Below are 7,590 nucleotides of genomic sequence, written 5' to 3'. Positions count from 1 at the left end.
TCAGTATTGATGGTCTCGAACATGATGTGAAGGTACAGAAAATTATACTGCAGTCTTCTGTAGTGTGGACAATTTAAGCTTATACCCAGCTAGCTTACAAATAAATGAGTCTCAGACTGTGGTTGTTTTATTTGGCTTTGACAATCACTGGGGTGTAACCCCTGATCTACTCTTCTAACGGCAGGCCTGGCTACCTCCCCAGCGGAGTCTCCCCTCCTTCCGTCAGGTCACTCCTAACCCACCTACCTCTAATTCATTCAGTAATTTACTGTAGCCAATTCTATTTAACCAATAGTTTTAAATCAAGGAACAAGATTTCTAGAACAGAAGCTTGTGAATGGGAGAAGTCACTCATAGGCCTAGACCTTCAGTTATAGAATTCAGCAATACAATGCATAGTAGTAGACCAAACCTCAACACTCTTCCCTAGAACCCATACCCATGGTCTGTTTGTGAGAAAATATGAGACAAATTAAAATGAGGGAGATTCTACAACATTCTCAACCAACACTCCTTCAAAAATACGAAAAGATTAAGAAACTATAACAGACAGGAAACTTAGTGACACATGAAACATACTGAAATACAGAGAAGATATTCGTTGCAAAGACTGAAAAATTCAAATAAAGCCTAAAGTTCAATCAATGGGACTGCACTGTGCTGGTTTTAGAGTTGAGGATTTTGGCAGTTACAATGTTAACAACGGAAGACTGGACATGCCGGATACAGGGAATCTCTATTTGTTACTTTCCACCACTGTGACAAAGTGCCTGAGAAAATCAACTTAAAGGAAAAAAAGGTTGAGTTTAACTCACAGTTTGGAAGGCTTCAGCTCATAATCACTTTGTTCCTCTGCTTCTTTATAACTCAGAATAGTACAACAGAAAGCAGCGATCTCAGACTGGCAGCAGCAGGGAAGCAGCCTTTAATACACAGGTCTTTGGGGGGACAACCCAGACACAAAGCAACACTATCTTCCCAATGTTTTGTAAGTCTAAAGTTATTCTGACCTAACAGTTATTAATATATAAGATATATAGCTTTATGAAACAAACTAGTGCCTCTGCACATCACTAGCCAGAACAGATTACAACCAATATGCCCACTACTAACTTGGAATGACCCAGTGAATCAAGATAACAAAGGAAAATAAACAAGACTACTATCTGAAGGAACTGAGGGGGTTTTCACCCCCATGGGGGGAGCAACAGTGTCAGCCATCCAGACCCCCTGGAGCTCCCGAGGACTGGACCACCAACCAAAAGAGTACACATGAAGGGACCCATGGCTCCAGCCGTGCTTATGTGGCACAGGATAGCCTTGTTGGACATCAGTGGGAGGAGCGGCCATTGATCCTGTTGGGGTTTGATGCCCCAGTGTAGGGGAATGCCAGAGCGGGAAGGCAGGAGTGGGGGGGGGCCCCTTCATAGAGGCCGGGGAAGGAGGGATGGGGGGTTTTCCAAAAGGGAGACCTGGAAAGGGGAAAACAGTTGAAATGTAAATAAAGAAAATACTCAATTAAAAAAAAAGGAAGAAAAAGTAAAATAAAAGCAAGCAGGTAAACAATTTACATAGTGTTATTATCTTATGAGACAACAGGAATACCTAAATTTCCTATAAGTACTAATTCATAAAGTAAAAATGAGTTAATACACAAAACCAGTGGTTTATCCACTTACTAGAGAAAAAAAATCTCTCTGAAAATGTAACAAAAAATAATGTCTTTCTAAACTCTAAATAAAGATGAGGTCCAATCTCCAAGAATGCATTTTTAAATTTGAAAAGAATTGCTAAGCTTTCCCAAGTTAACTTAGGTGAGTGGATACAGTTTGGATGCAGAGGCTCAGAACTAACAGAGATAACAAGCATCCTCCAAATTATCCCACAGGTAAAAGGCACCTCCTATGTTTAAACTAGATGTCAATATTCTAAGACTAATCAGGAGAAAAAAATGAACAAATATTTGTGCTGACGAAAAACTAAAAGCAATCTAAATATCCATCAGTCCGAGAAAGCCAGGCCAGCTGCCTGATATCCTTCACCCAATGGATAATTACCAACTAGCTATGATAATGAGTTGTAATCTTGTATATTCATAAGGAAAGATGTTCAAATAAATTTGAATGCAAAGCCACCTATAAAGAAGTCAATACCACGTGGGCACACAAGGTAAACATACATAGCCACATGTGATTGAATACATGCTTTCTAAATATAGAAAGCACTTTAGCTGTATGGATGTTAACAGTGTCCCCAGAGAGCTGAGGAAAGAAAAAGCTTCTTAAATGGATCTTCCTATGAGGCCAGGCTGACCTTGATCTACTGGACTCGAGTGTCATCTTGCTGCAGTCTCCAAAAGTAGCTATTATGGCACCTGCCACCCAATTGGACTTACTCAAGTAAGGCAGCAGATTCGGTGAGTAGGGCACAGTGTGGAGGCTCAGGGTCCAGCTCAGCAGAAGAGACTATGCTTAGCATGTCTGAGGCCCCGAGTTCAATTTCCAGTACTTAAAAACAACGTGCAGAAATACTCAAGAGATTAGTGGTTGTTATAGTATGAAAGGCCACAGAAGATTTATTGAGGAAAACGTCTAAAAATAGAAATCTGTTTAAAAATTCACCGGCTAATTATATTGTATGATTTATATGGAAATGCAAAGAGCCTCGAATAATGAAAATACCCTGCGATGACTAATCTTGCTTGTCAACTTGACTACATCTGGTTTTACTAAAGCCAACCCATGAGGGATTTTCTTGATTGGATCATTTGGGGTGGGAAGACTCACCCTAAATCTGGGCCACACCTTCTGTGAACATAAAAGAACGTGGAAGAAGGAAGCTTTTGCTTTTTGTCTGGTTGAGTTCACTCTTGTTGGCAGGTTCATCTATGCTGCGGCTGAGGTGGTCCTTCACTGGTGTGGTGGTTTGAGTATGATGATGCAGGGAAAGGCCCTATTAGGTGGTGTGGCCTTGTTGGAGTTGGTATGACTTTGTTGGAGTAGGTGTGGCCTTGTTGGAGTAGGTGTGGCCTTGTTGGAGTAGGTGTGGCCTTGTTGGAGGAAGTGCATTACTGTAGGGGTAGGCTCTGAGACTCTCCTAGCTGCCTGGGAAGCCAGTCTTACCCCTTTGGAACAAGATGTAGAACTCTCAGCTGCTCCAGCATCATGTGTGCCTGGATGCTGCTATGCTCCCACCTTGATGATAATGGACTGAACCTCTGAACCTGTAAGCCAGCCCCAATTAAATGTTGTCCTTATAAGAGTTGCCTTGGTCACAGTGTCTGTTCACAGCAGTAAAGCCCTAACTAAGACAACTGGTATTAGAACCCACTTTCTCAGGATTCCAGCAATGGATGAACTCTATAGAAATCCTTTGGGACTCCAGCAGCAGATCAGGGCTGCTGAGGCACACAGTGTTGTGGACTGAGCAACTAGCAGATTAGTCTTAGCAGAAAGATTCTTAGTCTTTCTATCCAGAAATAGTCATTGTTTGACTTCACATTCCACATAATGTGTAATAATATCTAATAAATCACATGTGCTGTGTGTGTGTGTGTGTGTGTGTGTGTGTGTGTGTGTGAGAGAGAGAGAGAGAGAGAGAGAGAGAGAGAGAGAGAGAGAGGGGGGGGGGGGAGAGGGAGAGGGAGAGGGAGAGGGAGAGGGAGAGGGAGAGGGAGAGGGAGGAGAGGAAGAGTTCTGTTTCTTTAGAGAACCCTGACTAATACAGATTGTTGCACCAAGAGTGTTTCTACAGAAACAGAATTGTTAGGATGAGTGTTTTAAATATCTGGAACAGGCTTTGCACACCAGCACCTACAGTTCCTGATGACTCCTCTGGTAGCAGATAGAACACTGCAAGCCCATAGCTACAAATATTTTAAGGGTTTACTGCAGGGAACAAGGAATTTAGAGAGCTCATATACAAAACTTTTGACAATTTGTGGATAAATATGGACATTAGAGGTGTTGGCTGGTTGCTTCTAGAAGTTCTGGATAATCTAGCAAAGGAAAAAGTATGAGCTCAATGAAAAATCAACCAGCTTCAGAGTCACATTTAAAAAAGAATACAATGTTTTCTATGTGTGTCATGGAAGAGAATCTTCTCTCCAAGAACCATAGAATTCAGGCTGTGGAAAATCAAACCAAAGCCCTCATTTTAAGATTGGCTGACCTACAATGAAAGTTCAAGCTCCAGCCTCAGAGAGTGTTAAAGACACTAATAGGTAAGGGATGGGATTTGGTAATTTGGGATGGAGATGTTTGAGAGGACCCTAGTGAATCTGAGAACCTTGAACCTTCAGCTTCTGAGGGGTTCATCTCACCTCAGGAAGGAGTCACTGCACCCTTAACAGAAGATGCATTTCTACCACACACCCTGAAATATTGCTCTCTCTACCTTTGCCTAAGGGAATTAATCCATCATTGTCTATCCAATCATCAATGCCTTTCTCTAAGGGAGATGCCAGGGCAGGACAATACTAACGTCCCTCAGTCTCCACCAATGGTTGCCTCTAGACCTATACCCAGACTCAAGGCTAAACAGGCTCCTAGAGGGAAAATAGAAACTGTAGTTCATGAGGAAGTATGCTATACAACTAAAGAGCTTAAAGAGTTTGCTAAGTCATTCAAGTAGGGGAGTGTGTGTGGGAATGGACATGAAACTAGACAAGGCTGAGTTTATCAATATGGACCCACTGAATGTCGAGTCTAAGTTTGGTGTGGAAAGTCACAGTTTGAAAAACAATGTGTCAAAGTTTATTTGATTGATTGATTGAAGCATTTCACATAAGATGGTCTACTGAAAAGCAGCTGGAGAAACCTGATACCTCTTGGCCGAGTGTTGATGAGTCAACTTTTAAGGCTCAGTGAAATCAAAAGGCTGTAATTGGCATACTGTACAAAACCTAATCCTCCACAATGGGAAGACCCAGAGGACACACCCTTTACTAACGCTTTAAGACACAAAATGGTGGGAGCCATGACTTCTTCCTGGAGCAGCTACAGTGCTCCAGGGTGATGCTACAGGGCTAGGTTTGCCTGAAGACCCTACAGTCTTCACTTGTTATCATGGACTGTTAAAACATTCGGAGTTCCAACTATGATCTAGATTTCCTAAAGATGTCTTTCATTTGAAGAGTTCAGTCTTTTACATCTCTAAGTAAGACAACTGTCCAATTTGCCTGGCTGTTTTCTTTTGAGCCTCTTAAGAAGGGTTATTCCACTGCCCCTAGAAGTTACAAGTGTGGCTGCTGTGTCACATGTGCGCCAGCAGGTGGCAGAGAGGAGCAGTATTATGTCTATGCTCAGTGTTCTGACCTATGAACATCTGAATGATTAGTAGCCTGACATTCCCTGAAAAACGTTTGGTGCCAGGGGCTCAGACAAGGAGCTAGCGTAAGGTGGCCATCAGTCTGGTTCTGCTCAGGCCCCATACAATCCTTGCATGGGACCAGTCTGGCAGGCCATGAGAGCACTCAACCCAAGATTACTACCAGACTAGCACCTTAGGGTTTGGAGAGGGAGCTAGCCTGAGACAATCACCAATCAGATGCTGTGCAGGCCTGGGGCAGAAGGGGGGGTAACTATGCCTGAGATAACCCCTGTCCAGTGTCATAATACACAAGTGGGGCATAGCATTCCTGAGACCATTTCTGAGATGAATCCAGACACTCAGAGACCCCAGGCGCCCATGCCTCCACCCTACAACCTTGCCACCAATGGCAGGCAGGAGAGCTGGCCCCCAGGTCATGAGAGTAGGAGAATTGGCCATGTCCCTCATCAACTATAACACTCAGGATAGCAGGCCCTGCACCTCACCTGGGCAGCAGGGTAGAGCTAGCCCTGGAAGCAGGGGTTTCTGTTGAGCCAGTGGGAGAGCTGGCATACTGACCATCTCAGATACCGCTCAGGCTCCAATATCTACCCCATCAATGAACTGCTAGAGTACATGAAGGGCCGGTCCTACAGATCCCAAACTAAAGGATCTCCATGACACAGGGCAACATCTGGATATCCAAGAGGAGTCCCCGTGAGGTCCCATTATTGATAGAGTAGCAGAAGCTGGAGGCCTCATACCAGACCAATGAGTCACTGCAATGAACATTTGTAAGCAAAGAAGGGTGGACACAAGGACACACAGAGACACACTACAGCTTCCACAGTGAGGTTTTTTTTCCTCTGTTGCAGAAGGAGGTAGCAAGGCTGAAAGGTGAGTGTGAAGGGAGGGGGAAATGAGTGGGAGTTGGGTGCATGACATGAAATTCACAAAGAACTAATTAAAAAGTTTAACAAGAAGGAGAAGGAGGAAGAGGAAACACACACAGAAACCAAAAGAATGTTTGTTCCAAAGAGGTTGCCCAATATAGTCTGGAATAGTCTGCTTATTTGTTGAATTGCAAATATACACATTCTGTTAAATACAAGGAGACCCACGACGAATAAATTTGTGTTGAAGAAGTCATTTGTCGATCATGAAAAACTTGCAAGCCCACTTTACACAGTGGATCCTTGAAGCTGTAATGAAAATCAAAAAGAAAAAGCTTTCTGCTTAGATATCTTTATCTGTGGGTCGCCACCAGAATGTACGGTGCAGATTTAGGGTAGGTTGCTTCTGACCAAGGTACTTACTTCACAGCAGGAGAGGTGCAATAGTTGGGTCACTGATGGAATCCATAAGTCAGTGCTCCCCACTATCCTGAAGCAGATGGGCGAATACAATGGTGGAATTTGTTTTTGAAGACACAGTTACAGTTTCAATTAGGTGGCAGTAGCCTGGATGGCTGGTGCAGGGTTCTCTAAGGGAAGTGTGTGCTTTGAATGCCCAAACTATGGTATGGTTTTATTGTGGGGTATCTATCAGAGAAGACTTCTTGGATGTGGATTTAAACCAACAGAAAGTCTTTATTAGCTGGCCAGCGAATACACTGGGTATTCTGGACACCACTGAGCCTTTCTCAGGGTGAGCTTTTAAACACAAATACCATGTCCTGGGTTGACATACTCCAGTTAACAAGAACAGTTAGCCAGAAGCAGAACTACAGAAGCCAAAAGGCAAGATTAGTACATTTAGAAACTTTCCCAGAAGTATGGACTTTGATGAATTAGGTCTTTGTTTTAATTTTGGCAGGTGGTGTTGTTTATGTGCTGAGTTTTACAGCCTGGATGACAGTTCCATTATGGTGTTAGTTGCGCTAATATCTGGGGACCTATTAAGGTCTGGGACCCTGATTTTGTGAAGAATCTGTATACATATACACATACATACATACATACATACATGCATATATACATACAGATATGTATTTGCATATATATGCATTAATCAGACATACGTGTTTTCTTTCCTGGGGACCTACTAAGTTCTAGGACTCTATTATAGTTTCTCACATAGCCAGGATTCATGGGTCCAGGAGCCAAGGGCTGGAAGTGGGAGTATTTCTACTCACTGTCACCCCTAGTAACCCACTGGGGAAAGCATTGTTTCCCGTTCTTGAGACCTTAAGTTCTACTGGCCTAGAAATGTTGGTTTCCAACTGAGAACATTCCTACCAGAGACAAAAGAAACATTTTATTGAACTAGAATCTCAGACTT

At 43.0% G+C, this 7,590-nt stretch overlaps 1 non-coding gene across 1 annotated transcript; it reads left to right on the top strand.

The window, feature by feature from the left end:
• The first annotated feature begins 5,219 nt into the window (after positions 1-5,219).
• On the top strand, positions 5,220-5,349 carry LOC114621995. Its single transcript, XR_003711517.1, has one exon. It is a non-coding gene; the product is annotated as a small nucleolar RNA SNORA17 (small nucleolar RNA).
• The last annotated feature ends 2,241 nt before the right edge of the window (positions 5,350-7,590 follow it).

This window comes from Grammomys surdaster, unplaced genomic scaffold (genome assembly GCF_004785775.1).
Source record: "Grammomys surdaster isolate TR1022 unplaced genomic scaffold, NIH_TR_1.0 185, whole genome shotgun sequence".
Taxonomy (NCBI): Eukaryota; Metazoa; Chordata; class Mammalia; order Rodentia; family Muridae; genus Grammomys; species Grammomys surdaster.
This window is presented reverse-complemented; position numbering and strand designations above follow the sequence as displayed.